At 38.0% G+C, this 21,281-nt stretch overlaps 1 protein-coding gene across 7 annotated transcripts in view; it reads right to left on the bottom strand.

The window, feature by feature from the left end:
* Window positions 1-21,281, bottom strand: part of NEBL (nebulette) — a 277,747-nt gene that overhangs the window by 189,696 nt on the left and 66,770 nt on the right. For all 7 annotated transcript variants that reach the window (XM_068934608.1, XM_068934611.1, XM_068934605.1 and 4 more), the window contains one exon: window positions 3,467-3,551. The gene's annotated coding sequence lies outside the window, so the exon portion shown is untranslated. The remainder of the gene's footprint in view (window positions 1-3,466; window positions 3,552-21,281) is intronic.

The raw sequence follows: 21,281 nt of genomic DNA, 5'->3' as shown, positions 1-21,281 counted from the left end.
CAGCCAGGAGGCACATTGAACTGGTGAGTTTTCCAGCACAGAAAAACTAAATTTCCAGCATCTCCTAAAATACATTTGTCTCCTTCAGACTACAGTTAAAAGAAAGTCCAATGAAGTAAAAGGCTAAAGGAGGGAAAACACTTTGAAATTGTATTATACAGAAGGAGAACATTCTCTGGAAAGCCTTTAAATGCTGCCATTTGACTTCTTAACAACATACTTTTCCAAGTATTGGAAAGAGTAATCCATTTTCTATTGACTCCTCTAGGAAACAGCATTTTGGTTTTGTTTGTTTTGCTCTTGTCATGTTATGCCAACATGACAGGTTGGCACCTGATGCTGACCTTAATGGATTCTTGATAGAGGACCCACACTTTGAGTTACAATGCTGCCAGTCACTATTTAAATGAAAAGCAAAACAACAGGTTTTCAAAAACATGCATCTCTTAGGTTATATAATATTTTATGGTGTTTTTTCACCAATTATTCCTGCTTTGCTGAGTAAGATAATAGCTCTAAAGCTATGGACTTTTAAAAGAAGCTTGGAGTCCTGCAGTTAAACACACAGTTGTGCCTCTTTAGAATTAAAAGCATTATAGATGTTTACTTAGAAACTAGAATGCAGCTATTACTGTAGAAAAGAATTTCTCCCTACCCAGAAGTTAACAATATTTTACACTACCTAACACAGAATCAGTTTAATTACAAACTGTCACTGCATTGGCAGGAGATTCAAGCAGCTCTGATGGATACTGGAAGGTAGTAATAACATGGCTTTAAGCAGTCAAGTTTGGTTTCATGTGAAAGGCTTTTCTTGAACCATGTACATACTTTTTTCCACCGCACAGCACTGTAACAGAATGAGACCTGAAGAACAGCAAATTATAGATCATACATTTGTTTAAACTGGAAGTCTTGCAAAGCTTAAGATAGAATAATGGCCAATAAGGCTGATCCAGAATGCAAATTCTCTGTCCTTATATTCTTCAAAATATTACAGAATTATTCAGAAGTTACAACTATTTTATGACAAGATTTAAACTAGATTATGCTAAATTCTTGGAATTTTGGAATCCTTGGAAATCCTCTGTTTATAGAGTGAGAACAATACCAGAACAAGTTTCCTTAACCTAAGTGCCATATCAGCATGTTTCAAATAGTATGATACGGAAAGGCATTTCTCTGAGGGGCTCTAAAAATAGACACTCTTGGCTTATTCAACATTAGCCAAGACAGGTGAATTTGGAATAGATGAGCTAAACTGGAGACCTACCAAGTCCATCACATATAAGAACACCTTACATTCATAAACCAGAAATCATTTCAGTCTTTGCTACATTAGTCTTGATTCAAATTGATGCCTTTCAGTTGACCTCTATACCTCCCTGACAATTCTTACCTGCCCCTAGTCCCTCACAAGCATTATCACAACAACCATGGAGAAAATAGAGCACTTTAAGAAAAGGAAGGGTCCCAAATGAGATCCTGATCTGTCTGGACTGTTTACAGGAGAATAGTCTTCTCTCTAAACATCCAAACGAGATTCTGCCCCCACCTCCCACACTTCTCAATCATCTTCAAACAAGCTCTCAAATTAAAACACACCTACTACAGAAACTAGTCCCATTAAAATCCGTCCTTTGCAAGTATATTAAGAAATACGGCTATAGAGGCTTCTCCGAGTACCTTTTGAATTAAGGTTCACGGTTTAAGTGAGGATTAGGGTACAGAACTGGGAGCATTCAGGCAAGGTTCAAAATTTTTGTCTCAGCTTTTTTATCATGGGTGTCAGAGGCAGCTTATATAGCAGGGAGGAAGTCAGTCACCTTCTCCTCCTCTCTGCCTCCCTCTCTTAAAACAAGCAATGGCATGCACATCACAGACATGTCATAAAATTAGATTGGTTCATTCATGTAGGTGAAACTTTATATTCATCAGGCAAACACACACAGGGTATAACTTAGATCCTGGGGAAAAGCACAGAGAAGTAGCTATGGGTAAAGGATACGTGTGAGATTGCTTTTCATTTTTGCTTGATATTTGTATCTGTATGTGTGTGTGTGCATGTGCACACAAGCATATGTGCGTGTATGAATCCATGGGTGCACAAGATAATTCAGTGAAAAAGTGATGAAGCAGTAATAAGATTTGATTACCCTCCTGAATTCAACATTTTTCATCAAAACGCTAGGAAACTGATAGACTCAGTATTTACAGTCTTTCAAATAAACCTTTATAAATACAGTTTTAAAGTTCCAGTTGACTCTGTAACACAACGTTAACTACAGTACACTCACTACTGAACTACAAGAAAATGAAGCAAATGGCATTCTTAAATCTACTGAAAGCAAGGTAAGATGTACATTCCACAAAACGCTCCTCTTTCTAGACAGTAAATTTCATCATCGTAGAATTTCTCTAAGTTTTATGATCCATAACCACAATGGGAAAAGATAAAGAGCCTTACAAAGGTATGCCATGGTGCTGATATTTTTTTCTTTGATTTCACCCATTAATCTACAAAGAGGTTGCCAAACAAAAAAACTCTTGTTGCTCACTGCCAGTTTTGTGCTTTAGGCTTGTATTACATTAATTGACAATGATAATTATCAGTTCATAACGAGAAGTTTACAATTAAATGCCAGTGTAGCAGAATAAAGCCACAGTAGTAACAAACCAACTTCCACAAAGTAAAAGGGAATCAAATATGATCAATTGTCTCATATAACCAGGCCAATTTCCAATTTTGCATAAGATCAAACAATAGGAGACCAGTATTTTGGGGAAAAAATCCAGTTACTAAGGAATTAATGTCAAACAAAATTGTATATTGTAGATTGCTGAGTAATAACAGCAAACAAACATGCATGTTTTGGGCATATGAGCCTTCACCACTATTTTTGTTTTCTTTTTACCATATTACCCTTGAAAATCAACGTCTTTCATACTAACTTAGGCAAGTTTTCACTGATAACATTTTTATTACAGCTTGCTTACAGAATGGTCCATGTGTGAATTCATACAGGATGTAACACCTCCAACTCTGTCATCCAGTTAGTTTAGTGATGACAAATATTAAAGACATCTAAATGTTTGCTAATCACAAACTGATTTATTAAGAAGTTAATACAAGCTCACAACAACAGTTTGTCCAGGGCATGAGAACCCCCTGGTTTCAGCTATTACAATTTAGATGGTAAAAACTACCTACAAAGGTACTTCATATACTGTTGCAAACGAAGGATAATTTCAGTGATGTCAATGGAGTTACAATAGTGTGATAACTAACCTAAGATCAGATAAAAACCCCTGAGTTTTGCAGTGCCATTTTGACCTATACATATTTTTTCCAATTCAATGAGAGTGATACTGAATATCAGTATGAACAAATACTAATTTGAAAAGCCATTAGAAAAGTGGGCTTGATAGTCCAATACTAATGAGATACAAGAATTAGTTGATTTACCTGACTTTGCAATTCACTTTGTTGCTTCAGGCGAAGATTTTCTGGTGTATCAGCCACTGTAGTGAAGGACTGCTTTGGGTAATGTCTAGAAGAAGAAGCACAAAGCCAAACAATAAATATTCACACATGCTAGAAAGTCAAATGTATCCAGCACTCTTTGTTACTTCAGATCAGTGTGTAGCACTCTTCCACAGTTCACTGTTTTTTTGTTAGAAGTATTTACTATAAAAATATTGTCAGTCATGCTCTGTAGAAAGAACATGACCGAGGTCCTTTAACAAGTCTAAATCCCTCATACCTATCCTGGTCCCTGACTAGCCAAAATTTGTTTTCAGTACAAGGAACAAAACTATGTTTAATTGCATTTTCCTAATATAGTGAGGTGCTAAAGCTAATATGCGTTAAAATATAAATGTTTTATGGAAACTGAAAAGTTATAAAAGTGAGTAAGTTGGCATATTATGGTGCCTTAAATCCAAACATCATTAGTGCAGAAACCTGAATGATCAAGATAGGTTATACTGACTTTCCAGGCAAAGAAAGGTCAAATGTTTTAAACGTTAAATGGGTTAATACAGCTGTATGTAAAAGAAAATTACATCCAGTATCAAAGTTCATAGTGGTTCAGAACGGCAATCTATCAGGCTTCTCTCTTTCAGTTTGAAATTTTACACCTATATTCCTATTATTTGCTTTCCTATAATTTAAAGACACCTTTAATATTCAAATCCTACCCATCATATTTAGGCCTCTTTTACAGAATCATAATTTGTTCATTTTTATGGGCTTATCCTGCAACTTGACATCCACACAGGAAGATATGTTATAGGAAAGACCACCAACAGAAGGAAACAACAATAACAAAACTAAATAGGCTAACCCAAAATAAGGATATTATTATATGAGGTAGCAACGCTTTAAAGCAGCTGACTCGTACTAATTTCTGTACAAAAGCTTCGGTCTCAGATTCAGCTTACCACTATGTGAGGCGTTCCTGCATTCAGCTAACATTCACAGCTGACTGTGTCTGCCAGCTATCCCATTTGTGCCTCTCATTTCAGAGGTACAAAACAGGCATATATTTTAGATACAATAATGTTTGCAATGTAATTTCTACAGCAGAAGTAAGCAGTAAGTAAATAAATGTCAGAATACTGAGAATACACATTATTAAATATTTCCATGTTCAGACTCAAGGTTCTCTCTAATGCGTTATTTCAGCAACTAGTTCTATCAATATAGCTTCATAATAAAATTTCTATACTTTCTAAAGATGATTTCTATTTTCATTCAACTGTATTTTGTTAGAAATCTTCTTTTTCTGTTTACAAGAATATTCTCCATGAAATGTGTGGTTTTGGTAGACAGAAGTTCCTTTTTTTCTGAAAAATTAAAAGTACACATAAAAAAATTAAATAAGATTTCAATTTTTGGCCAAAAGCTGAAAGCTTTCTCTTCAGAAATGCAAAAGCAATACTTGATAAGAAATGCTGCCTGGATTTCATATAGCCTGCTTTCCACTATGAGCCTAATTCCCCCATCAGACTACATCTTACATGGCCAAACCTCTGCACAGCAATATGATGGAGTGGATTGATGTATCAGGGAGACTAAGCACAAATATTTCATAGTTCATACAGAACAGTGGTGGGATGCACCTAACTAGAATTGTTAGGATATAGAATATAAGATTCAGGGGTCTCAGACATATGTTTTTGGTTCTAATCTTTATACCAAAAGGTACAGTCTAGTACCTTCTACTATACAGCTATAAGGACTTATACATGCAAACTCTATATGTTTATTACACTTGTAATAAATACATTAGAAATAACTTTTACGACTTCCAGAAAGCAGGTATCTTTAGGAAGCTATCTTCAAAACTGCTGGACAGAAAGATCCCTGCATACATCGTCAACTCATATTACTAAAGTGAGTTTTAGAATAAATATAGTAAAGAATATAGCTTACGGGAAAGGCTACATCAACACTTCAGTCCTCATCTGCCACTGTATCACCCTTTGGTCACGCTATTTAACACATGCAGAAATAAGGCACTTGCTACATTTCAGTCACCTTCATTTCCCACCTAACATCTTGATAAAAATCGAAGATGAGGCTGAAAAGCCTTCCTTAGATGTGTACTGGGAAAAATAATCAGGTGACAGAATCAAAAAGATGTATGCATTTTTTATCACACAGATCCAATAACGAGTTATTATGAGAGCGCACACTCACAGGTGCGTATAGGGTGCACCAGCATTGCCGCGTTGGTACGGGGTGCACTTCACTCTGGGATCCTAGCTCATCAATTATCTGCATTGCCTAAATGTTGGCAACACCCAAGATCTCATTTAAAGACTGCTAACTTAGCTCTTTTCTTACATAAACACAGATACACAGTGAGGATGCAGGTCACCTTCCTAAACAGAGAACAACCTTGGATGCCCCAAACCTGAGTTAGCTCACACTCCCTGCAAAAAGTAACCCAGCAGACCTCAAGCACAATTGGTGTCACCCTTGTGCACAGACACCAAACCCTCAGTCTCCATAAAAAGTTGCCTTCTGCAGGCTGTGAAACATCCCCTCATTTATGGTGTCACCACACAAGGAAGGCAAGGAGAAATATGGGACAACCTGGGGATCTAAGGTTCCCAAGCCCTTACCAGCAACTGCATAGAAAGAGCAAAGATGCAACACTGATGAAGGGAAGATTTTTCTGCCATAAATGAGAGTGCTATCCCAGGTTGGGTATTTGCACACTGAGGAATAATGCCACTAGGAGTTTAAAAATTTGAGGTATAATACATTCACATCCATTATGTTAACTATTTGTCTAGGACAGCTCATGTCACTGAAAACTAAAATAAAATTTTGAAGGCATGACATCATCCAGCCTATTCTGTTGTAGCTGCAGCTGAGTCCTTCAAGTTCCCCCTAAGCTGCAGCTCTGACCTCAGAAGTCACTGGGAGCACTGCATACACTGAAGGGTACCTACCTTCCACTCCAAACTAGGGGCTCCGCCACAGCCACCCCCCTTATAAGCAGAAGATGGCAGGCAGCTGCGCAGCTGAGCCCCCACGCCAGCAACACGTGGCCTTTGCTAAGAGGCATAAACTGGAGTCAGCTCTTGCATGAAGCAGATGGCATCAGCACAATACAGTGATGACGCATACTTCCAGAACGGCATTTGTGTTCTTTATTTCATCTCCTCTACCTCACCCTTCCTTGCTCTGTCTAGAGGACAAAGACAAATGACAGACTGGCCACAAGGAGGGTCACGAGCCCTGTTTGGAAAGCAGCATTAGGCAGATGGGGAAGACAACACACAGCTGGGTTTCTTAACGTCCAGTTACAAGGAAGATCGTAGCAACAAATAGAGTATAATGCACATACTAAGGAACATTAGCCTTTCAGACATCTGTAGGTAACTCATGTAGATGACAGAATCCGTCTCAAAAAAACCAACTGCCATACATGCAATTTAAAAAATACGCCATGCACGCGTTGAGTGCAAAAAGCCATGCATTCCCATAAACTTTCACAGTACTGCTTTTTATCACGGTTACACAACACCCTGGTACTCTGCTCACAGCGCTCACCTGTACTCATCCCATTTAACACGGAGAACACAGGGCAGCAGTCAGCTCAGGCTACTCTGCCTTGCTTTGCCTTGCCTTCATAAGAAATATGGGGCAGCACTCCTCCTGGTGACAGCCCGCATTGCCCCTGCCAGCAACAGCACTGGAGAACATGCCTCTTTCTAAGCCTGGGCTCCCAAATTAAACCTTCCCTTTGTTTTGAAGTACAGGAAAGTATACCTTGCCCCTACCCATTTCCATCATACACCAGCTTTTATATTGATCACGTGCAAATGAAATGGTTTGTTCCACAAATCAGTATTCAGGAATTCACAAGCATTTCAACAACCACAGCAAATTACTTAAGAGCTGATGCAAGATCATTACTTATTTTAGAAATAGTAGCTCCATATTTTAAGCGAAAAGGGTTCAGCCTTGAACAGGTGCTTTTATGTTTAAAATTACTATGTAAATTAATTGTATCAGTGAAAAGTATATATATGTGAACACGGAAGTAAACAATACCCATGACAGAAGTGAAAAAACCTGCTGAAATTGAAATTGGCCTTTAGAACTGGCCATATTAACCATTTATCACAATGTATTACTGTGATTAAAAAAGGATCATTTAGCAAAATCGAATTACCAGAGCATTCTACTATGGATTGTCATTTTAACTGTTGCTGATTTATGAAACCACCCACACATTATATCAAACCAGAAAGACATGGTTTTATATACGGTCCCTCTAATTTATGGAAATTCTTGCTTCACAACCATTAAAAAGGCTAGTGTTAAATTCAAATCCTATTTTCAGCATTCACGTTCGTTTTAAGCTTACTGATACTATAAAATGTCTTCAGAATTATTAAAAACATCAGTATTTAAGATAAATTATCTGAAAACTAAGATGCATTTTAACATTGTACAGCTTTTGACTAAAACAGAATGCAAGTTAAACATAAGAATTAAAATGATCAAATCTGCTTAACTGCTTAACCAGTTTACGAATATACTACATTTTATCAGAACCCTCCGAGTAAGGATGAGTAAATGGACAGCAATAGCTGTTAATTCAAAAGGCTTACAGCAATATCATAGTCACTGGTAATCCGTTGCTCAGTTTCTCTTTTGTTTGAGATAATGTCTGAGAAAGAGCAAAAAACTGTTTTAAAGAGGTTGATGTCATGCCAGCTATTTAATGGCAATGTCCAGAGGATTTTTGTTTGTTTAAGTCTTTGTTAGTAGTCTAAGTCTACTTAGCAATATGTCTTACAACGCTAATGCTATTAGGATTAATCCTGTATGAAGACCTATTCAAGAAGCTCCAGAACAAATCAATATACACAGTATGGTGTTCCTGCTATGTGTTACTGTATAGCTTGATTAATAAACTAAATCACAGTTCAATCTCTGACTCTTTATGAGGAAAATCCTTCACTTGTGAGATTTGGAAACCACAATAAAACCTCCCAAGAATTCAGGAAAGTACCTGAAAGTTTGTGTTTTTTTCCCACTATTAATCACAGAAAATTTCCTAACTATTTGTTTACTTGTAAGGTTTTCATCAGTTTTTCCACTTTTTCAAAACAAGAGAAGGAATAAAAACCTTCTTCTGATAGATAATGGAATCAAGATTCAGACTTCTCTGTTTCGCAAAAGGTCAGATTCAAAGCCTGGGATAAATTCAAGTCTGTTCTCATATCAACTTGTTCACACTTTGTTCTTGCTCATTCCGATTTATTCAACACTTAAGATATTATTTAAGAGGGTTTTTTTTGCATATTTTCTTATCATACTGTTATCTGTTCACAATTAGAGAGTTACAACACTTGTCAGAATTATTAGACTTCTGTGAGGATCTCTGTTCCCCTAGAGTATCTTTTCAATCACTTATCCACAGGATACAATTTGTGATACTTTTTAAATAGACAATAGCCACAAACTACATGAATCAAAAATATTTTCCTTCTCCTAAGTAGAGGGTTAACTCCATTAAATCTTTTCATAATACCAATTACTCTCATCGGCTGTTACATTAGACTATGTCTGTCCTCTTACAACTTTTGTATGTGGTAAATGTTCTTCCAAATAAAGTCCACTCTAGAAGTTAAGAAGAGGGAAAAAAGGACACTTATCTACAGTTGCGGCAGTAAAGAGCCAAATTTAAATATTCTAGAGTTATTAAAATAAAACTAAACCAATCTTAAAAATATCATGGAAAACACATGGGCTGCTTTTATACTTCAGTATAGCATATGCAAGACTGAAATTAGTTTCAAGTTGAAATTAGTTAGTTGAAAATGATGTAGTTGTGAGGATGCAGTCCAAACTCATAACAATTGATGGATGGGTAGGGAAGCTGATCTCAGACTCGGAAGCCCCCAATCCATTAATCATGATCTGAGCCCACATGCACAAACAGCACTGAATTCAGCACAAAACACAGAGCAGAAACACAGGAGAATGCCAGTTACCTTTCACGTAAAAGATACGGGGTGAGATAATTTCCCTAGGAGGAAGGAGACAAGTTATTAGGTTCTCCTCAACCAGCGAGTGATTAAATTGGCAGCGGTGGGATATGAATCCCAGAAGAATTTGCTTACTACCAGGTTTGAAGATGCGTGGGACTACTTTCCACTCCTGACCTTGAAACTGTGCCACTACACAGAAAGGAATGTAAGATGTGTGAGGGCAGGACAAAAGCAGCAGGAGGGAAATCTTACCCACAGCTGACTTTTTGCTTTGAAGTTCTTGCTCTGTACTTTCTGCTGTGAAGCTCAGAGAGGGATTTCTCTGATTTTCTTTTTGAAGTTTTCTGTCCAATATTATTTGTCTGCATGAAATCATAAAGGCTTTTGGAGGAGGAATAAGCTAACAAGTGGAGAATACAGATTTGGTACTAGGGAAGTAGGCAATGACCAGGGCAAGGATGATTTAACAATTCTCCACGACTGAATTTGAGGAGAGAATTCTCTTTGGCTACTGGTAACTACTCAGTATGGAGAATAGATATTTTCCTCTTGCAGCTGGAAAATATTTTTCCACTTCTCTCTTCTATTGATCCAGGAACCCACTTCGGGACATATTTAATTTCTGTCTCTCTATTTCTTACTTGAAGTAGAAGAGAAGGTTGCTCCAGGATGCTCACTCAGCACAGGCTCACATTTATGAGAAAGATACCCATAGAGAGAAGAGGTCACACTGTTCAAGAAGATTTAGCAAACAATAAGATCCAGGAAAAAATGCTACAAGCAAGTATATACCCCTGCTTGTTGGGCTAGGCCATACAATCCATCTCAGAGCAAGTGAAAGGCTATATATCACTCTATCATATGACCAGATACACAGATGCACATCACCACGTGACCAAACGTGCACCTGGTACCTGGCTACAGAGACCATATCTGGGGCCCCTACAAAACGTGAGGTTAGGGACCACATTAAATATTCTGACTGTATCTGGCCTTAAGAAACAGGTTAGTTTCTGCTGTAACAGGCTGAAAAAAATGAGGCCTTTACTGAAATATAACAAGATAGAAAATGATGCTTAGGTTTCAGAAAAAACTGCAAAAATAGAGTGCCAATGCTAGTATCAAGTTTCATCACTCCTACCATTTGAAATTCCATACAGAACTTCTACTGCACCAAAATAGCAGATTATTAGAGGTTACCTCTGCAAATGTATGTCATATGATGGAAAACATAAAAATCAGAAAAGTAGACCGTGTAAAAATCTTATAACCACTGGCATAAGAAGGAGCTATGAAAAACAGGTTTAGTTAGGGAGATCTGGAACCTACATGAACATATTATTTTAGAACAAAATAAGTAAATTTCCAGCATTTTCTCAGCCTATATCCAAAAGCATTAAGATTCCTCAAGTAGTCAGTATCTACCAAGTTTCAGAAAAAAAGTGTAGAGGTAACAATATTAAATTACTTACTTCTTGCAGTATCAAAGATGATGAAAAAACCTACTCTACACATATTTCCAGATATTGGTCAGGAGGTATAAATAGGTAGTCCAAATTCAGATTGCTCCCACGCTCAGATTTTCATTTCGACCAGCTAACCTTAACACTGTTGTGAGTTGGGTCTGTGACAGCAAAAGGGTAAGGGCCAGGGAACATCAGGCCACCCACACTGTGTCCCACAGGACCCAGACTGCACGCTAACATCAGTCAAACCGAGTCTGGAAGCATCCTCGATCGCACATCTGACACGCTGAACAACTGAGGGGCTGGCTTGTCTCGTCTACCCCAATAAGTGAAAATCTGCTCTTATCACAGGGCCTAAGGATCGCTGCCCTCCCTTTCCTTCTCAATGTTGTTTTGGTACCAAACAGTTCTTCAGCTCTCAGGTGATACTAATATTTTCCCCATTTCTTATATTTTTCTCATTCATTCTTTTAATTTCCTTTCACAATTTTATGATACATTCAAAGTCATAACGGGTGAGTCTTGCTACTTGAGAAATTCATGTCAAAAAACTTCCAAAGAGTTGAAAGAATATAATAGAAAGGATACAAAGTTAGTATTTAAGATACTTAATGTATAATAAGAAGAAGTGTTATACTGCAAATCCCAGCCAGCTGAATCCACCTTTAGCGCAAAACCAGAAGAATAAAATACAAGCACAATTAGCATCAATAGTGAAACTCTAGGAATTTTCAGTGGAGCCAGGACCTCACTCCTCCACTGATCTACATTCAGACACAGCTGTTCCTCAGTATGGGATTCAAATGCTCAGGGAAAGAAGATGAACCCATAGTGCACTGAACCCTACAGGGTAGCCCTGAGCTGTTTGGGAGCTCACTGACACCAAACAGTCAGAAGAGAAAGTCACAGAGATAGGAGATTGCCAAGTGAGAGCCACGGCTGGGGCAGGAGCAAAAAAAGGTGCTAAAGAAGTTCAGGGAGGCCTAGAAGGTGAAGGCAGCCGTGGCAGCACAAAACAAAAAGCAAAAATGCGACTGCACCAGCAAGATCTAAAAAAGAACACTGGAAATCAGTCAAGGAGGGTGAAGACGACACATACTCACATTGTATCATTTGCCACTGCTAGACTGCTACCAGGATTTCACCCAGCAACTTTAAAGCTCACCTGTGTTTTTACACTACCTGTGTCTTACCACAGAAAATTCCACAGGTTTCTAAAACAAATTCCACAGGTTTCTAAAACATTGGTTTTTTTAACATTTTTAGTCATCACCAGCAGCAGATCTAAAGGCTAATATCTCAGTGTTTTCAAATACTTTTCTTCCGCATAGCATCATAAGTGTTATTACGTCTTTCACAATATCCAGCAGACAAAAGCCCATGAATACGAGGAACAAAGAACACAGACCAAAACAAATTTCACTTGCAGGTTTACAGCAGCAGATCCAGCACAGTAAACAGATACAGCATGATCCATAGCTGCTATGGCCAATGCCATTTTATCCCTTCAGCACGTTGCTATCATCCTTCAAGAAGGCTAGTAATCGTGCATTGAGAGAAAGCATAAAAACAGTATGATCTGGACAGGTCCACATCTGTCTACTACAGCATCGTCCTAACATGCTACATCAATAGATATTTATCATATCTGTTCAGTGTAGATTTGTTCTTTTTCTAGATTTGACTGCTGTATAGTTCATGTATTCAGCAGTGACAAATTTTCTTTTAAAATTTTCTAAATTTTCCTATCAATTATTCAAGCAGCAGCGAGTTGGTGACTCAAGCAGCATGACATGAAATATGCAAGTAGTTTCTAAATTCTGTTCTTACATATAGCATGAGGAATGTGCTAATTTTTCCTAATACAGGAATATTTTCAAGTAATAAGAAAATTTATGCAAAAAAAATTATTTGTATAAGTGCTTTCTCAGCTTTCCACAAGCCAGTATTTCCATATATGGCTAACTCCAGGGGTTCCCATCTTACATATCATGACTCCAAATCTTGTTCACTGCAGAATGTTTTGTAATTTCTTTTCTTCCAAAACCTGTAATTTAAGTTCATCACCTGATTTCTATTCACAGATATGTATATTTATATCATTTACATAAGTCTTCCTCAAGTAATCAAAATGACTTGTATTCAGTGAAACGTGTCAAAGACTACATAAGTAATTTACCTAATTATTTCCTTATCAAAAGGAACACTGAGTTAAATTAAACTGCATCTTTACCAGTAACATAGCTTAAATAACGTTCTTTCCCTGATGTTTTAATACTACATCTATTCTATTCCTATCCTTCAGACACAGCAAAGTATTTTTAATATAATGCCATCATTAGGCCACAGCAGTGCTAAACCTCAGGCTGCCATACTACAACACGCAACTCTATGTGCTTATATGGCAATTCAAGCTTTCTCATGACTGCTGAAGAAGACACGAAAGGCCTACCCAGTAGCAGGAGTTTAAGATACGCTCTAAGTGATCTACCTTGAATGTTAAATCAAGGATGATTTCAAAAAATGTATCTGCATTAAACATCATAGCACAACAAAGAAAACACATAAGATAAAAACTACATTCATCACATAAATGCTGGAAAAATACTGTTCCGGTATGGTGACACAAAGCATATTTACAAAGGAAATGCTTTAGCAGTAAACATTACAATCCGTCTAGTATAGGATTTTGTATAGCCCTATGTGACCCAAAAGTTTGACAAGAAGATTGTAAATCAAGCTCAGTTACAGGCTACAGGTGCAACTCTCACCTTCTCTGTGCTGAAACTTCTATTCCATCAGATGACATTGGTTAAATTTCTATTAGCAGAAATCAAAGTTACTTTGAGAATACTCAGGAGACTTTACAATTTTGCTTGCAATTAGGGTCCCATTCATTTGATGAATGCAAAGAAAATGCCTTCATCCCCAAAATAATTAATTTTCAATGCACTGTTATTAATGTTTCCATAGCATCCACACACTTGGCCTTCAAGACAACGGCAAAACACTGTATTCAGCAAATGCTTCTTCGCCAGTTTCAGCTGTACATTTTGTCATGCTGAAGGAATCTTGCCAGCTAACCACATCTTATAAACACCTACCTGGGATCAGATTAGGCAGCCTGAAGTCTGATCTAGTCCTTGCGCCTAATGTTTACTACTGGCTGGCTCTAGATCTTCAAAAGCTTCGAGGCAATAGGAAGTACTGGTTATGGGGATCTAAATGGAACACAGGCCATCTAAATTTAAGGCTTTCTGATTCTAAACCCAAAAGAAGTAAAACTTGAATCTGTCCTAGACAACACTTTGCTTTTTTTTTTTTTGCTCTTAAGTTTTCACATTCAAAGAAAGTGCAATAGAACTTTCATTCTGAATTTTTAATGTAAAAATGTACATGAGTAATGTAAAAATGTATGCATCAGGGATCAAGACAGCTTCCAAGAACGTATTAACTGAAAGGATATTTGCTACTAAAACTTGATGTTTTTATGCATTTGCTGAAAAACTGTTAGGCCATATATCTAGTAGATCACAAGTGTAATGAAATTGGAGTACAAATGTTATAGTCCAAAAATTGAAGATGTTTTAGATTTTTTTCTAGCTTCCAGCTTCCACGTTTTCCAATTCTTACTTTTCCATGTAGCTTGCAGGCTTTTGATCTTTACTTTTCTCTTCGTTTCTTTTACAAAGTTACAGAGGCAAGCTACACGAGACAGCACATTGGTGCTTCTAAATTCCAAAGCTATCATTCAAAGACATGGTAAATAGGACCGAGGGAATACTAAAAAGCCACTGGGAAGACAGAAGAGAAGCAAATGCTAAAAAGACATCATGAAGAATTAGTAATGAAAATGACAGTCGGAATTACTACTTTTTATTACTTTGTGCTTTTCAAAACTGCTGTTTAGATGGTCATCAGGAGGGTGGGAAACCTAATCCCCCTAAAAGCTAAAAGGCACCTGAAAAGTCATTAGACAGTTTATCAGGCTTGAGCCATAACTGGCTTCCCTCCTCCAGAACTGCGGGTATAGCCCCGGAGGGTGCAGCCATGTACGCTACGTACTATGCACTTCAGAGGCACCATTTCTGCAAGTAATGACAGGAGCACACCTAGTATATTGTAACGTAAGTAAGTGGGATAACTTTATTCAAAAATTAGAGGAGAAGACCAGATGGGAGACAGAAACAACTTGTCTTGAATGCCTTAACATTGTTACCTCTTAAACTGTAATTACAGTGTTTTAAGCATTTTTCCTTGTATAAACTGTGCCACCACCAGCAACTACAAACTAGCAGCAAAAAAGTAAATTACACAGAGTTATGTTTACATATGTAGCAGAAGAAACATGGCAAAAGCCAAGAGGAAAATGACAAAATTAGTAGGGAAAAGATGCCATTCAGGGTTTATGTTTCTAAAATAGATTGGCAAATAATAGTGCATATAGACTCACAGTTGCTAAAAAAAGATTCAGTATTTTCTCCTTTTCTCAGCATCACAAATAAAGAACCTGGTTATTACCTGTTATATAAGCAATTTTCTATTTTATTTAGGAATTATTTATTCCTTTTCCAGTGTACTCAGCTTAATTTATGTAGTATAAATTTCAAATCAGTTAAAGCTGTAAAGGAATAGTCTGAGAAAGCATGGATTTGTATTTCTACATTAAACAAAATATTTCTAACAATTTCGAAATTTTACTAGTCACTTGTTCACATACTGTAAATTTTATGTACTCATATTACTTGCATAGCTTTATAAACTGTCTTTCTTTAGTGTATCCACTTGCATAAAATGAGTATTAGCAGCAGAAGAAATAATGTTATATCATACCAATTATATATATATATCAGATATGTATCACAGATACATCATTTTCTAAAACACAGCTTATGCAAGTATTGTATGAAAGATTTCATGTCACAGCACATGCACCCACACAAAATAATTGGATAATACTTCCAAAATCTGCTTTCACATTAGGATATCCTCAGTGCAGTCTGCTTTGGCCCATTCTGCTGGAACTCTAAGAATATATAGAAGCAACCGCTCTACTTTTTTACGTAAAATCTTAGCAGAAGCCAATGTAATGTTACATTAATTTAATTCAGTTCCATGTAACATTTCATAGGCTCCTCAAGATGACTGACAGCTGTGGAACAGGATGTCCTCTTATGCAGAAAATATGATCTATGAGTCCTAAGAATGAGTCTATGAATCGGAAGCACAGCACAGCAATCAGGCCCAACCAGAAATGTTTTTTATTTGCTGTGAAAAAACATCAGCTGTGCAGAATACTTTCACATAATACCCTGCAAACACCTCCAGAATTTCTACATATATTATGCTTTCTGCTCCTCATGGACTGTTAACTATTTTGAGTATAATGGGTAGAATCAGATGCAATTGCCATTGCTCCTTAAATGCACTGCTGCAAAAAATGTCCTCTCCTCTCTTCCTTCTCCTTACTTTCTCAGTCTCTTTTCTCCCCAGCTAAACTATACCTTCATGTACCTTCCCCTCAAAGTGTAGGAGTAGGTGCCACAGCTCTTTGTATTTTCAACAGACTTGGGTGAATGAATGAGTTTTAGGTAACTGATAGAACATGGGATTTCTCATCACTTTCTTGGACACAGACCCTAACTTCTACCCAAATCCTATTTCAGAAACCAAAGTAAATTGCTCTAAATGTCATTTTAGGTGATTTGCACAAGTTTCCACACAGGAAGTCAGTTAAACAACCAGGACTCGAAGACTTCTCTTAAGCTCTCTTCACCTAAAGGCCAGCAATCCTCACTGTAGACTTGCCTCTCTCAACAACCTTAGATCAAAGGGCAAAGGAACCTTTTCCCATCTCCTCCCTTGGAGAGAGGAGAATAGCTGCTGACATCCTAACAAAAAGATCCTTTAAGATGTAAAGCAGCCAAACAAAACTATGTTAGATGGATAACATGTAAAACAGAAGCAAACTATCCCTAAGTTAATTCACGAAGACAGCCTTTACCAAAGTATAAAACAAGGATTTTAATTACAACATTAGGCAAAAGGTAATTTCTACCAGCTCTGTAAAAAATTCAAACTATATAAGCAGGTGCAACGTCAGGCAATGTTAGCTCAAGCACAAAAAGGTGAATGAAGGGACAAAAGAAATAGAAAGTCATTGAACTAGTCACAGAAAAACATGTGATATGCATGATGCTAGAGGAAAAGCTGGTGCTTCAAATCACATAGCTTAACAGTTAAATAGCTGTTACACTAGAGGAATGCAGAAGACCTGGGAGAGTATTCATTCTCATGAAAAAAAGAAAGGGAAACATCTCCTAGTTCTCTTATTCTTAAATACTGCGGGCCACAGATCAGTCAGATGTCACTATCTGGGCCCTTCCACACCTTTATGCCATTCCTGAAACTACGGCAGCCAGGCCATCTTCATGGCCATAACCCTTAAACGGTAACTGAATCAATTTGGAATAAAACTGAATATGTTTTTAAGAGTAAGAGGCAAACATCAAGAGATAATAATAAATATAAACCAAACTATTTGTAGCTGCTGTATTTAAGTTAACAAAGACTTGAAAAGAAGGAAATACGTTAGTAACTGAAGTGTATTCATAAACATCTAAAACTAGTGTCATGGATGAACGACTGTTACCCGTACTTTACGTCTATGATCAGTACCACCCCTTTTCCCTGCTAGGATAAAAGAAAGGTAAGCCATTAAATATCACCTTAAGAAGTTAATAAATCACGTTTCAAGACCACAGAGATTCCTTTAAACTGATGGGGTTTATTTCAGCTGGTAATTTTTTTTCTCCTAACAGGAATGTTTTCTTCCTCTGCTTTTCACTACAATGTTAATGAATTTCTCCCCAAATTTTGTACCAATTAAATACATACTATTATTAAGAAAACTATTCACAAAAGCAAAAAAAAATACTTATTTTAGAAATATGAAGGAATAAAGTCAGCAAATAATTTAACTATTCCTAAGAGACACTCACTAATTACTGAGTAGCTAATTTTTCCTGTTTGGTCCTAAATTTTTTCTACGGATAGTCTCTGCATACAGTTAACCAGCCAGCCTCATCTGTTCATAGAAACTAGAAGTATATTTCCACTAATTTCTTGGAAATGACTGAGGAAGAAGCCTGAAGCCTCTGAAGAAATTCACTAACTAAAATCACCTGAATATCAGCCACTTCACACCCAATCCATTGTAAAGCACATGGTTTCCTCTATGGAACTTTTGTACTTTTGTAATTCATACTAAGTAATATTTTGGATTCCAAAAACTCTGTGTTTTCTACATACTTCCAAGAATAAAATGATATTTTAAAGCTTCAAAAAGTCATATGCCTTTTGCCCAACTGAACAGCATCACAAATGTCTCCTGGATATATAACCATACTTTCTTACTTGTATTGAGATTGCTCCTAGGCACTTTATCCGGATGGTTGTTTTGGGACACAATCCTATAACCAGCCAGGCGCATACAGTTCCTTCCACAAACAGCTTTTAAGACAAGAGCAAATGCACAATACAAAAACAGTTTCAGCATTCAAAAAGTTTCCAACTGCTTAAAGCATCTCTAGTAAAACTGGTGCATTATGTTAAGTCTGCAGAAGCACTCAAGTTGTGCCATGCTCCTTCACATGCCCCTCCTCCTGCACAAGCACACGTGAGCCTTTAGCTGATGGAGCTCTGCTTGAATTTTCATCTAAAGGCCAAGACTTCCAAGGTGTTTACATACATCATTGCTACTGAATTCAAGGCAAGGAAGATCTCAGTTGAGAAAGCTGAACGCATCTGTGGAACAGCACTGGCCAAGGAAAACAGAGGGAAAACCTCTGCTCACCATAGCCAGGTCTGGCAGGAGAATGAATGGTTTACTTTACCCAGCTTCCCATTAGTGTCCAGAAGTAAGAGTTCAAAACCAGCTCTAGCATTGGATCAATTTCCCCAGGTTTGTCAAAGCAACAACAGTGTAAAACTATCTACTTATCAAACCCTGAATAAGCAGTCCAAAGCAGACCGTTATTCGAAAAGATCTTCTCAAGGTATCAGATGCCTGTAAACATACAAAGTCAGGTGTCTAGGCATTTTTCAGCATGTAATTTCTCTAAACAGTACACAAGATAATTGGCTATTTTCCTCCACTTTTAGAATAGTTAACTTGAGGTGTTTTTAATGCAGCAAAAGCACTGGTAAGTTATCTACATGAAAACTAAATATCTTGCCCGCAGTCTATACTTGATGAACATCCATAGTTTCACTGAAACCCAAGTTGTCAAAGAGTCAAAATAAGTACCTGGAAAAACAATTGTCAAGTGCTATAATTTTTGTGGAACAAAAGACGTCTTTGGGGAAAAAAAACAAGAACAAAAAGATCTCCAGCACATGCTGGATTAATTTAGCTTTGTAAAAACATATATGTTGTGCACTGCTCATCAGTGAAAGAGCAAACACATTCTGTTTTGATTGGTAAATCGAATAAATGATGATGATTAACTACAGAAAATACTATAAGCAAACCTATGTAAAGAACAGAATTGCTATTCTGGACGAAATAGATGGAAGAACAGAGGGGTAGGTATTGCTGCTCTTCAGAATTATGTGTGTATGTGTGTGTACATACCTTTCCCACAGAATTAATTTTGTCTTTTAATCACTTCTCTATTGTTTTAATATTACTGTGTATGTCTTTTAATGTCTTCTCATGTCTTTTAAAGATTTTCAATTTTTTTTAATTAAGTTCACATGTGGAGCCCAATCTCTGGGGGCTTCTGGCTCAGACATAGGGGCTAGTCTTCTGATTCACCATCAGACATAAAAGACTGATGGGGTCCTCCTCTGAAAATACAACTGATTCATGAGCCTAAAACTTTGGGAACTAGAGCTCTGTCAAAAGATGCATCTCTTGATAGGTATGGATTCAGATACCCAGACCTCAGGACTACATTGATGCTACTAAATGAAAAGGGATCTAGCAACATTCTCTGCTACTAAGGCAAACTGGCACGAAGCAGCCCACATCCATATTAATAAACTCTCTCACAGTCCAAAACAGGGTCACCACATCCAAATTTTTGCCTACTAGGAGGAGGAGTTAGCGTGGGCTATGGACAAAACTAGACTTGGTTATTGTCAGGGAAAGCAATTGCTAGCATAGGCCAAAGATGTGTCTGACACTGCTATAACAATTTAACGGTATAAGCAATTGAGTTTCATAGCAATCATTAATTTGCTAGTACAGATAAAGAATAAGAGTCCTGACTAGTCATAGTACCACTGGACTCGCAGCCCCTCTGGTCTCCAAGAGGGAACCTCAAGAACCATTTCTAACCTTAGATTTAGACAGCACCAATAAGGGACCAGAAGGCTTTTCCTTCTTGCCTTTATGTTTCTAAAAGACAGAATCACAGAATGATGGAGTTTAGAAGGGACCTCCAGAGATGATCTTGTCCAGCCACAATCCCCAAAGAACAGTCAGCTAGACCAGGCTTCCCAGGAGCTGTCTGCTTCTGAATATCTCCAAGGACGGAGACTTCACAACCCTTCTCAGCAACCTGCTCCACTGCTTGACCTGAACAAGTTTTTGCTCATGTGTAACTGAATTTCCTCTATTTCCTCTTCTGACCACTGCCTCTCCTCCTGTCACCGGGCACCACTCACAAGAGTCTGCCTCCGTCTTCTTTACTCCCTCCTGCTTAGACACGTGGATAAGATCCCCCCTCAGCCTTCTCTTCTCCAGCATGAACAGGCCCAGCTCTCTCAGCCTCCCCGCCTATGACACATGCTTGCTCCGGGACCTTAATCATCTTTGTGGCCCTTTGCTCAACTTGCTCCACTATGGCCACGTCTCTCTCTTACTGGGGAGACCGCACACAGCACTCCAGAGGTGGCCTCACCAGGGGTCACTAGAGGCAAAGGATCACCTCCCTCAACCTCCTGGCAATGCTCCTCCTAACGCACCATGGGAGGCTGAGGGCCCCCTTTGCCACAAGGGCGCACTGACACCTTGTCTTCAACATCTTGCCCACTGGCACCCCCAGGGCCCGCTCTGCAAAGCTGCTTTCCAGCTCCTTGGCCCCCAGCCTCTACCGCTTCGTGGGCTTATTCCTCCCCACGTGCAGCACTTCATGTTTCCCTTACCTCAGCTTCCTGAGAGTCCTCTCAGCCCATTTCTCCAGCCTCTCAAGGTCTCTCTGAATGGCACCACAACCACCTGGTCTAGCAACTATCCCTCCCAATTCTGTTTTGTCTGTAAACTTGCTGAGGATGCACTCTGTCACA

This window comes from Struthio camelus, chromosome 2 (assembly GCF_040807025.1).
Source record: "Struthio camelus isolate bStrCam1 chromosome 2, bStrCam1.hap1, whole genome shotgun sequence".
Taxonomy (NCBI): Eukaryota; Metazoa; Chordata; class Aves; order Struthioniformes; family Struthionidae; genus Struthio; species Struthio camelus.
This window is presented reverse-complemented; position numbering and strand designations above follow the sequence as displayed.